The sequence below is a fragment of the Equus caballus genome, chromosome 28 (assembly GCF_041296265.1).
Source record: "Equus caballus isolate H_3958 breed thoroughbred chromosome 28, TB-T2T, whole genome shotgun sequence".
Classification (NCBI taxonomy): Eukaryota; Metazoa; Chordata; class Mammalia; order Perissodactyla; family Equidae; genus Equus; species Equus caballus.
This window is the reverse complement of record NC_091711.1, coordinates 43,902,173-43,914,819: the sequence shown is the minus strand read 5'-3', so window position 1 is coordinate 43,914,819 and position 12,647 is coordinate 43,902,173. Positions and strand designations below refer to the sequence as shown.

The following is a 12,647-nucleotide window of genomic DNA, read 5'->3' as shown; positions in this document are numbered from 1 at the left end:
CTTACAGGCTAGAAGAGATTGGAATGAAATATTCAAAACTCTGAAGGACAAAAACCTGCAGCCAAGAATACTCTACCCAGCGAAAATATCCTTCAAATACGATGGAGAAATAAAAACTATCCCAGATAAACAAAAGTTAAGGGAGTTCATCGCCACAAAACCTCCTCTTCAAGAAATGCTCAGGAAGAACCTCATTCTTGAAAAATCAAAAAAAGAAAGGGGTTACAAAATCCAGAACAAAGGAGATAAGCAGAAGGACAATAACACAAAGTAACAGCTCTCCATCAGGACAAAATCCAAAAGAACCAGAAAACAAGTGATAAAATGGCAACAGTAGGCCCCCACGTTTCAATAATCACTCTAAACGTGAATGGATTGAACTCTCCAATCAAAAGGCACAGAGTCGCAGGATGGATCAAAGAACAAGATCCAACAATATGCTGCCTCCAGGAAACACACCTCAGCCCCAAAGACAAACACAGACTCAAAGTGAAGGGATGGAAGACAATACTCCAAGCTAATAATGAACAAAAGAAAGCAGGTGTTGCCATACTTATATCAGACAAAGTAGACTTCAAAGCAAAACAGATAAAGAAAGACAAAGAGGGGCAGTATATAATGATAAAAGGGACGTTCCACCAAGATGACATAACACTTATAAATATATACACACCTAACACAGGAGCACCAAAATTCATAAAGAAACTATTAACAAAACTAACAGGAGACATCAACAGCAATACAATAATAGTAGGGGACCTCAACACCCCATTAACACCAATGGACAGATCATCCAGACAGAAAATCAACAAGGAAATTATAGAATTAAATGAAAAATTAGATCAGATGGACCTAATAGATATATATAGGACACTTCACCCAAAAACAGCAGGTTACACATTCTTCTCAAGCACGCATGGAACATTCTCAAGGATAGACCATATCTTGGGAAACAAAGCAAGCATCAATAAGTTCAAAAGGGTTGAAATAATATCAAGCATCTTTTCTGGTCATAATGCTATGAAACTAGAAATCAACTACAAGAATAAAGCTGGGAAAGGGCCAAAAATGTGGAGACTAAACAACATGCTACTGAACAAACAATGGATTACTGAAGAAATTAAAGAAGAAATCAAATATTATCTGGAGACAAATGAAAATGAAAACACATCATATCAACTCATTTGGGGCACAGCAAAGGCAGTCCTAAGAGGGAAATTCATTGCAATACAGGCTCACCTCAATAAGCAAGAAAAATCTTACATAAACAACCTCAAATGACACCTAATGGAATTAGAAAAAGAAGAACAAACAAAGCCCAAAGTCAGTAGAAGGAGGGAAATAATAAAAATTAGAGCAGAAATAGATGATATTGAAACAAAAAAGACAGTAGAAAGGATCAATGAAACACAGAGTTGGTTCTTCGCAAAAATAACAAAATCGACAAACCCTTAGCCAGACTCACTAAAAAAAAGAGAGAGAAGTCTCAAATAAATAAAATTAGAAATGAGAGAGGAGAAATCACAACAGATACCAAAGAAATACAAAGGATAATAAGAGAATACTATGAAAAACTATATGCCAACAAATTGAACAACCTAGAAGAAATGGATAAATTCCTAGACTCTTACAACCTCCCCAAACTGAATCAGGAAGAAATAGAGAATCTGAATACACCAATCACAAGTAAAGAAATAGAAACAGTAATCAAAAACCTCCCCAAAAATAGGAGTCCGGGACCAGACGGCTTCTCTGGAGAATTCTACCAAACATTCAAAGAAGGTTTAACACTTATCCTTCTCAAACTATTCCAGAAAATAGAGGAAGATGGAGCACTCCCTAATACATTCTATGAAGCCAACATCACACTGATCCCCAAACCTGACAAGGACAACACAAAGAAGGAAAACTACAGGCCAATATCACTGATGAACATAGATGCAAAAATCCTCAACAAAATTTTGGCAAACCGAATACAGCAATATATCAAAAAGATTATACACCATGATCAAGTGGGATTTATACCAGGGACACAGGGATGGTTCAACATCTGCAAGTCAATCAACGTGATTCACTACATTAACAAAATGAGAAACAAAAACCACATGATCATCTCAATAGATGCAGAGAAAGCATTCGACAAGATCCAACATCCATTTATGATAAAAACCCTCAATAAAATAGGTATAGAAGGAAAGTACCTCAACATAATAAAGGCCATATATGACAAACCCACAGCCAACATCATACTCAATGGACAAAAACCGAAACCCATCCCTCTCAGAACAAGAACAAGAAAAGGTTGCCCACTTTCACAATTCTTATTCAACATAGTACTGGAGGTGTTGGCCAGAGCTATTCGGCAGGAAAAAGAAATAAAAGGAATCCAAATAGGCAATGAAGAAGTAAAACTCTCGCTGTTTGCAGACAACATGATCTTATATATATAAAACCCCAAAGAATCCATAGAAAAACTATTAGAAACAATCAACAACTACAGCAAAGTTGCAGGGTATAAAATCAACATACCTAAATCAGTAGCATTTCTATATGCTAACAATGAACTAACAGAAAAAGATCTCAAGAACTCAATCCCATTCACGATCGCAACAAAAAGAATAAAATACCTTGGGATAAATTTAACCAAGGAAGTGAAAGACCTATACAACGAAAACTACAAGACCTTCTTGAAAGAAATCGACGATGACATAAAGAGATGGAAAGACATTCCATGCACATGGATTGGAAGAATAAACATAGTTAAAATGTCCATACTACCTAAAGCAACCTATAGATTCAACGCTATCCCAATCAGAATTCCAATGTCATTCTTTACAGAAATTGAACAAAGAATCCTAAAATTCATATGGGGCAACAAAAGACCCCGAATTGCTAAAGCAATCCTGAGAAAAAAGAACAAAGCTGGAGGCATCACAATCCCTGACTTCAAAACATACTACAAAGCTACAGTAATCAAAACAGCATGGTACTGGTACAAAAACAGGTGCACAGATCAATGGAACAGAATTGAAAGCCTGGAAATAAAACCACACATCTATGGACAGCTTATCTTTGACAAAGGAGCTGAGGGCATACAATGGAGAAAAGAAAGTCTTTTCAACAAATGGTGCTGGGAAAACTGGAAAGCCACATGTAAAAGAATGAAAATTGACCATTCTTTTTCACCATTCACCAAAATAAACTCAAAATGGATTAAAGACCTAAAGGTGAGACCTGAAACCATAAGGCTTCTGGAAGAAAACGTAGGCAGTACACTCTTTGACATCAGTATTAAAAGGATCTTTTCGGACACCATGCCTTCTCAGAGAAGGGAAACAATAGAAAGAATAAACAAATGGGACTTCATCAGATTAAAGAGTTTCTTCAAGGCAAATGAAAACAGGATTGAAACAAAAACACAACCCACTAACTGGGAAAAAATATTTGCAAGTCATATATCTGACAAAGGCCTAATATCCATAATATATAAAGAACTCTCGCAACTCAACAACAAAACATCAAACAACCCAATCAAAAAATGGGCTGGAGACATGAACATACATTTCTCCAAAGAAGATATACTGATGGCCAATAGGCACATGAAAAGATGCTCATCATCACTGATCATCAGGGAAATGCAAATCAAAACTACACTAAGATATCACCTTACACCCAATAGAATGACAAAAATATCTAAAACTAATAGTAACAAATGTTGGAAAGGTTGTGGAGAAAAAGGAACACTCATACACTGCTGGTGGGAATGCAAACTGGTGCAGCCACTATGGAAAACAGTATGGAGATTCCTCAAAAAATCAAAAATAGAACTACCATACGATCCAGCCATCCCACTACTGGGTATTTATCCAAAGAGCTTGAAGTCAGCAATCCCAAAAGTCCTATGCACCCCAATGTTTATTGCAGCACTGTTTACAATAGCCAAGACACGGAAGCAACCTAAGTGCCCAGCAACACACGAATGGATAAAGAAGATATGGTACATATATACAATGGAATACTACTCAGCTGTAAAAGAGAACAAAATCATTCCATTTGCAATAACATGGATGGACCTTGAGGGAATTATGTTAAGTGAAATAAGCCAGCGAGAGAAGGATAATCTGTGTATGACTCCACTCATATGAGGAATTTAAAATTATGGACTAAGAACAGTTTAGTGGATACCAGGGGAAAGGTGGGGTAGGGGGTGGGCACAAAGGGTGAAGTGGTGCACCTACAACATGACTGACAAACATTAATGTACAACTGAAATTTCACAAGATTGTAACCTATCATTAACTCAATAAAAAAAACAAAAAAGAATGAAAATCAACCATTCTTTTTCACCATTTACTAAAATAAACTCAAAATGGATCAAACACCTAAAGATTAGGCCTGAAACAATGTCTTCTAGAAGAGAATATTGGCAGTACACTCTTTGACATCAGCTTCAAAAGAATCTTTTCGGACACCATAACCCCTCACATGAGGGAAACAATAGAAAGAATAAACAAATGGGACTTCATCAGACTAAAGAGCTTCTTCAAGGCAAGGGAAAACAGGATTGAAACAAAAAAACAGCCCCCTAATTGGGAAAAAATATTCACAAGTTATTTATCCGACAAAGGGTTAATCTCCATAATATACAAAGAACTCACACAACTCAACAATAAAAAATCAAACAACCTAATTACAAAATGGGCAGGGGACATGAACAGACATTTCTCCAAAGAAGATACACGGATGGCCAACAGACACATGAAAGGATGCTCATCTTCACTAATCATCAGGGAAATGCAAATCAAAACTACACTAAGATATCACCTTACACCTGTTAGAATGGCAAAAATATCCAAAACCAAGAGTGACAAATGTTGGAGAGGCTATGGAGAAAAGGGAACCCTCATACACTGTTGGTGGGAATGCAAACTGGTGCAGCCACTATGGAAAACAGTATGGAGATTCCTCAAAAAGTTAAAAATAGAAATACCTTATGACCCAGCCATCCCACTACTGGGTATCTATCCTAAGAACCTGAAATCAGCAATTCCAAAAGTTGCATGCACCCCTATGTTCATCGCAGCATTATTCACAATAGCCAAGTCATGGAACCAACCTAAGTGCCCAGCAACTGATGATTGGATAAAGAAGATGTGGTATATATATACAATGGAATACTACTCAGCCATAAAAACGGACAAAGTCGTCCCATTCACAACAACATGGATAGACCTTGAGGGTATTATGTTGAGTGAAATAAGCCAGACAGAGAAAGACGAACTCTGTATGACTCCACTCATAGGTAGTAGTTAACATATGGACAAAGAGAACTGATTGGTGGTTGCCAGGGGAAAGGGGGGTGGGGGGAGGGCACTAGGGGTGCAGTGGTGTACCTACAACACGACTAATAATGATGTACAGCTGTAATTTCACAAGGATGTTAACTTTCATAACCTTAATAAAAAATATATAATGATGTAGACTTGAAATTTCTATAATGTTATAAACCAATGTTACCTCAATTAAAAAACAGGGTTGGGGGAGAAGGCATAACTAACCAAACTCAGGAATTAAAAAGTGGGGGATCCTTACTTTATATTCTAATGCACCATTTGGCAACCTATAGTAATATTAACAGTGTTGTGTATTGTGACATAACTTTTTACTGTACGAATAATATATGATGCTCATGTATATAACTTAGAAAAACAAATACCAAAATAAAAAATAGTTCCACAACTTAAAAAAAAAAGGATAATACATCATTACCAAAGGAGTTTATCCTCAGGAATGCAAGACTGGTTCAACATTCAAAAACCAATCAATATAATTCCCCATATGAACAGACTAAAATAGAAAAACTATATGATTATCTCAATAGATGCACAAAAAACATTAGACGAAATCAACATGTTTTTGAAAAAAACTCTCAGCAAACTAGGGCTAGTTGGGAACATCCTCAACCTAATGAAGGTCATCTATGAAAAACCTAGAGCTGACAATATACTCAACAGTAAGATACTGAATACTTTCTCCCTAAGTTGAGGAATAAGGCGAGGATGTTTGCCCTCATCACTCTGTACAACCTTGTACTGGAAGTTTTAGACAGTGAACTAAGTCAAGAAAGAGAAGTAAAAAGAAACAGATTGAAAAGGAAGAAGTAAAATTGTCTTTATTTGCAGACAACATGATTGTGTATAAAATCCTATAGGATCATCCAAAAAGCTACTAGAGTTTAGCAAGGTTGAAGGATAACAAGATCAATATATAAAAATCCATTATATTTGCTGTGAACCTAAAACCACTGTAAAAAATAAAGTCTATTAAAAAGTCAATTATATTTCTATATAATAGCAATGAAAAATTGGGAATTGAAATTTTAAAAAATATTATTATAGCATCAAAAATATGAAATACTTAGGGGCTGGCCCCGTGGCCGAGTGGTTAAGTTCGTGCGCTCTGCTGCAGGCGGCCCAGTGTTTCGTTGGTTCGAATCCTGGGCGCAGACATGGCACTGTTCATCAAACCACGCTGAGGCGGCATCCCACATACCACAACCAGAAGGACCCACAACGAGAATATACAACTATGTACTGAGGTGCTTTGTGGAGAAATAGGAAAAAAATAAAATCTTTAAAAAAAAATTAAATACTTAGGGGAAAATCTGACAAAAGATACGTGCAAGATCATACACTAAAAACTACAAAACATTGCTGAGAAAAATTAAAGATCTAAATAAATTAAGAGATATACCATGGTCACTGATCAGAAGACTTAATATTGTTAAGATGTCAATTCCACCCTCAAATTGATCTATATATTCAGCGTAATTGCAATAAAAATTCCAGCATATTTTTTTGTTGTTGAAATCAATATGCTATTTCTAAAGTTCATATGAAAATGCCAAGGACCTAGAATAGCCAAACAATTTTGAAAAACACAAAGCTGGACAGTAGTCAAGACAGTAAGAGATTGTTGATGTCAAGATAGATCGAACATGGGGCCGGTCCAGTGGCACAGTGGCTAAGTTCGCACGTTCCGCTTCTCAGAGGCCCAGGGTTTGCAGGTTTGGATCCCAGATGTGGACATGGCACCTCTTGGCAAAAGCCATGCTGTGGTAGGAGTCCCACATATAAAGTGGAGGAAGATGGGCATGGATGTTAACTCAGGGCCTGTCTTCCTCAGCAAAAAGAGGAGGACTGGCAGCAGTTAGCTCAGGGCTAATCTTCCTCAAAAAAAAAAAAGATAGATGGAACAGAATAGAATCTAGATATAGATCCATATACTGTTAACTGATTTTAGGCAAAGGCACAAATATGATTCAATGGATGAAATATAGTCTTTTCAATAAATGGTCTTCGAATAATTGGATATTCATATAGAAAAAATGGACTTCAATTCATATCTCATACCATATACAAAAATTAGATCATAGACCTAAGTGTAAAACCTAAAACTGTAAAATTTCCAGAAGAAAACATAGGAGAAAATCTTTGTAACCACAGATTAGGCAAAGATATCTCAAATATAACACCCAAATCATGATCTCTAACATGATAAATTGGACTTCATCAAAATTAAAATCTTCTGTTGTTCTAAAGACACTGTTGAAAGAATAGAAAGACAAGCCACAGATTAGAAGAAAATATTTGCAAATTATATATCTAATAAAGAACTTGTCTAGAATATATAAAGAACACTCAAAACTCAATAATAAGAAAACAATAACCTAATTTTTAAAAAGGGCAAAAGATTTGAACAGATACTTCAGAAAGAAGATAAACAGATGGCAAATAAGCACATGAAAAGAGACTCAACATCATCAGTCATTAGGGAAATGCAAATTAAAACCATAATAAGATATTATTACACATCTGTTAGACTGTCTCAAATTAAAAAGATTGACCATACTAAACAGTAATGAGAAGGGGAATAACTGAAATTCTCAACCACTGCTGATGGGAATATAAAATGATCAAGCTACATTTTTTAAGTTTGGAAGTTTCCTTAAAAATAAAAATATATACCTACCATATTACCTAGCCATTCCACTCTTGGTATTTACCCAAGAAAGTAAGCATATTCCACACAAAGACTTGTACACAAATATTCATAACAACTTTATTTGTAATACCAAAAACTGGAAACAACCCAAATGTCCATGAACAGGTAAATAAATAAATAAATTGGGGCAGATCCATATAACAGAATATACTCAGCAATAAAATGAATGAACAATTGATATCTGTAACAATAAGGATGAATCTCAAAATCTTCCTGAAAGAAGCCAAACAAAGAAGACATACTGTATAATTGCATTTAGACAAAATTTTACAAAATGCAAATAAATTTTAGTGACAGAAAGCAGATCAGTTGTTGCCTGGGGATGGGGGTGGAGTAGGGAGAGATGGGATGGGGGACCACAAAGGTGCGTGAGGAAGCTTTTAGGGGTGATAGATGTGTTCATTCCCCTAATTGTGGTGATGATTTCACAGGTGTATAATATGTGAAAACTTATCACATTGTACACATTAAACATGATGTTCAGTTTGTTTTATGTCAAGTATACATCAATAAAACTGTTTTTTAAAAAGAGTAAATTTATATGAACTGTTCTATTTTCTCTTTCTCCAGACTTCAAACATTTAAATGTTCATTAAACATTTAAATAGGTATTCACATAATCTCTAAAAGAACCCCCCTCAACTCCCAATATAGAACAAACATAGATATTCTTTGTAAGGATAAGAAAAAGACCTGTGAAAAGAAATGGCAGTCCAAAAGGAGGCATTCAGCGTGATGATTCAGAGCAACTGTCTCCTGTGTAACAGTTGCCAAAAAAAAAAAAAAAGAAGAAGAAGAAAGCTAGAAAAGTTCTATTTTATATTCTCAACAATTTTCAAGAAGACATTATATCTATGAAACTGGAGCAGGCAGTAATAAAAATACAACTTGATATAGGACAATAACTACATTTTAAAATGTTAACAGAAACAGTGAATAGCAGGTTGGATACTACAAAAAACTGAATTAGTGAATTAAAAGAGAAGACCAAGAAATTCTCCCAGAATGGAGAGGCAAAAGACAAAGAATAGAAATGTTGAGAGAAAAGATGAGAGATATGGAGGACAAACCTAGAAGAGTGAACAGACATATAAAAAGAATACCAGGAGGAAGAGAGCTGTGGGAGAAGCAACAAAAGAAATTAAAGAAAAACGTTCCTTGACGTGAAGAAAACTCTGACTCTTAAATTACATGCTTTTAAGTTTATGTAATGAGGCAAAAGTAATACAAAGGATTCCATATGTATATGTATCCTGGTGAGATTTTTTCATTTTAAGAATAAAGAAAGCATGGGGGCCAGCCTTGTGTCCCAGTGGTTAAGTTTGGCATGCTCCACCTCAGCAGTCCAAGTTTGGTTCCCAGGCACAGACCTATACCACCCATCAGCAGCCATGCTGTGATGGTGACCCACGTACAAAATAGAGGAAGACTGGCACAGATGTTAGCTCAGGGCAAATCTTCCTCAAGCAAAATGAGGAAGACTGACAACAGATGTTAGATCAGGGTGAATCTTCTTCAGAAAAAAATAATAATAAAGAAAGAAAGCACTAAGGCAGAAAGAAAAAAAAGAATAAGTTACCTAAAAGGAATAAAGAATCAGAATGGTATCGGAATTACTATATGAAATGTTAAACGTCAGAGGACAATGGAATAATGTTCTACAGAGTTTTGAGGGAAAATGATTGTGACTCAAGAATTCTATGTTGAGCCAAGCCAGCTTTCAGTGTCAGGACAACAGAACGGTTCTCAGGAGCCACTGAGTCCAGATATGAGACTGCCACTTGTGTACACTGATTCTCTTCTACCTCAAACCATGAGATAAAAGAAAGTAGATCTTAAAATAAATCCATAATAGTACTGGAAAGCAAAAAGTGGTGCCCTGTTGAACCAGAATAAAAGGGATCCCTCTAAAACGGACGGCAGACAGGATGAGGTTAACAGAGGAAACCAAAGCACAAACTACAGGCAAGAGAGCATCGCTGTGAAAGGTGGAGGGTCTCTGAGGGTCTCTGGCTATCTCTGAGTGATCATCAAAGTGACAAATCTGGGGAGCAGGAGAGAATCCTATCAGGATGATTGGTTGGGGGATTCACATGAAGCAAAAAGATGACTGGCTTCTCCTCTTTCCCCGCCTGCACAAGCAGACAAAAACAGACGCATCAACCACCAGGTGAGAGCAATGAATGTGAGAATCCCTGGCCAGAGAAGCGCTAGGCGACTGGTAACACACAGCAGGAATGGGGAGCCCCAGTGCCCCAAAGTCTAACCACAAGTACACCTTGCCTGGCAACGTCTTATCGTGACCCCATAGAGACTAATGCACCCCACCGTAAATAAAAGCATTCAAGGAGAGGCCATCAGAGAATCTCAAACATAGGCCTGAGCATTTAGCCAGAACTCACCAAACATTTGAAGAAAACCAACACTCAGAAAGAGAGGCACCAAGCTGTAAAACAAACAAAAGAACTAATGACTAAGGAAAAGAGTTAATAGAGAAAATCAAAGGAGACTTTAAAGTAAATATAGTTAAAATCCTCAAAAAAATAAGAGAGGATATGGTACCCATCAAATGTGAATTGTCTGTTAGGGAAAAGAAACAATGAGCTATAGTGGAAATAAAAATATAGCTGGTGAAATGTTGGCTTCCCATTACACTTAAGCCCTTTGAGGACTTCAAGTTTCAGCCATGAGGGAGTAGCTGGTATTAGATTTACCCTCCCGCAATAAACAAACATAAAAGAAGAAAATATGTACAACGACAGCTATTTATAGGCATGGAGAGCAACGAATGCAAGGCTGTGATTCTTGAGAGGCGAGCCCTACATTCACCCAGGTTTTCTCCTGAGGATATTTTCCTAAGTGTGACTGGAGAGGTGAAGCCAGGACAGAGAGCAGCACTCTTATTGGGTGTAGGAGGCAGAGATGGGAATTGAGGCTGCCAGTGTGACTGGGATGTGAGAGACAGGGAATCAAAGTGAAGGGAATCAGAGGAAGGAGCCTGACAGATCCACATAAAGATGCTCCTCAAGTCCTTGGCCAACTGCTAGGTTGAGCAGACAGGACAGCCTAGCAGACAACAGCTTCTGGGAGCTGAGAGCTGATAGGGAAATTCAGACGTGCCCAAGGCTGGAGTGACACTGGAGACTGGGCCTTGCCAGAGAAAAGAGATCTTGGTGCATACTCCAGGCATTCAGTCGAAACTCCAGAAAATCATCGCCAGAGGAGTAAGGACTACACCCTAGAAGTCTGGGCAAAACTAAATAGTTTCGGTTGATTAAAGCCTAAATTCAAGCCTCAAAGCCTGCCAAAACAAAACTTAATATTCCTTTAAAGAAAATTAATATAATCTACAACATATCCATGTTGTATAGCTTACAATAAAAAGTTGGTAAACATGTAAAGAAGCAGGAAAAATTAACTGATAATTAAGAGAAAATGGCCAAAGAAGCTGAGCCAGGGATAATCTAGATATTGGTGTTAGCAGCCCTAATAATCCCCACTTCCTATTATTCATGCCCTGTGTAATGCCCTCCTTTTGAGTGTGGTCTGGATTTACTGACTCACTTCCAAAGAATAAATTTGGTAGAAGTGAGATGTCACTTTCCAAATAGTATGACAAAAAAGATAGTGGCTTCCATATTGGATGCCCACTCTCACTCTCTGAACGCTTGCCATGGGGGAAAACAGTTGCTATATAATGAGGCAACCCTGTGGGGTGACCCATGTGATGAGGGACAATCAAGCATGTGAATGAGCTTGAACATGGATACCATGTGACACCACCATCACCCCTGCAGTTGCACTCTCCTCCCCTACCCCAAATCACCCTTCAATGAGATCACAGCACCAACTGTTTGATTGCCACCTCATGAGGGACCTCAAGCCAGGGGTACTCAAATAATCAAATCACCTAGATTCCTGGCCCACAGAAACTGTGAGATAATAAATGTTTGTTGTTTTATGCGGCTAAGTTTTGAGGTAATTTGTTCATAGTGATGCATAAAATAGACATTCTAGAATACAAAATACAATATCTGACATTAAGAACTCACTTGTTGGGTTTAACAACAGACTGGACACAGCAGAAAATAGAATTCATGTGTGGAACAGGTACAAGATGAGTGAGTAATAAAAGCTCTGTTCCTGATCCAGAAGTCTTATGTTTCTGTTAGGGTCTGAACATATATACACATACTAAGTGTAAAACATGCCATGTTCCGTATTTGGAAGACGCAATAGTATAAAGATGTCATTTCTATATTCAACACAATCTCAATCAAAATCCCAATGAGATTATTTTTTTAAGTAACAAGCTGATTTTAAAATGAATGCAGTTTTAAAAATGCACAAAATTGCCAAAAATATTGGAAAAATAAGACACATTCTAGGGATGTCAAAACATATCTACACCATTATCAACTAAAATTGTGTGTTATTGACAAAAACAAACAACTCAATGGAACAGAAATTGATCCATGTGTTTTAGGTCCTTAGACTATGATAAAGACATATTTTGATTGATGAGAAAAGGTGTTAGTTAGGATAACTGATTATCTATCTAGAAAAAAAAGTTTGATTGCTGT

At 36.9% G+C, this 12,647-nt stretch overlaps 1 protein-coding gene across 6 annotated transcripts in view; it reads right to left on the bottom strand.

The window, feature by feature from the left end:
- LOC111771063 (uncharacterized) overlaps positions 1-12,647 on the bottom strand; it is a 35,182-nt gene that overhangs the window by 12,570 nt on the left and 9,965 nt on the right. Inside the window, exon 2 of one of the 6 annotated variants that reach the window (XM_070253748.1) lies at positions 10,467-10,510. The exons of the other annotated variants lie outside the window; for them this stretch is intronic. The gene's annotated coding sequence lies outside the window, so the exon portion shown is untranslated. The remainder of the gene's footprint in view (positions 1-10,466; positions 10,511-12,647) is intronic. 6 annotated transcript variants of the gene reach the window in all.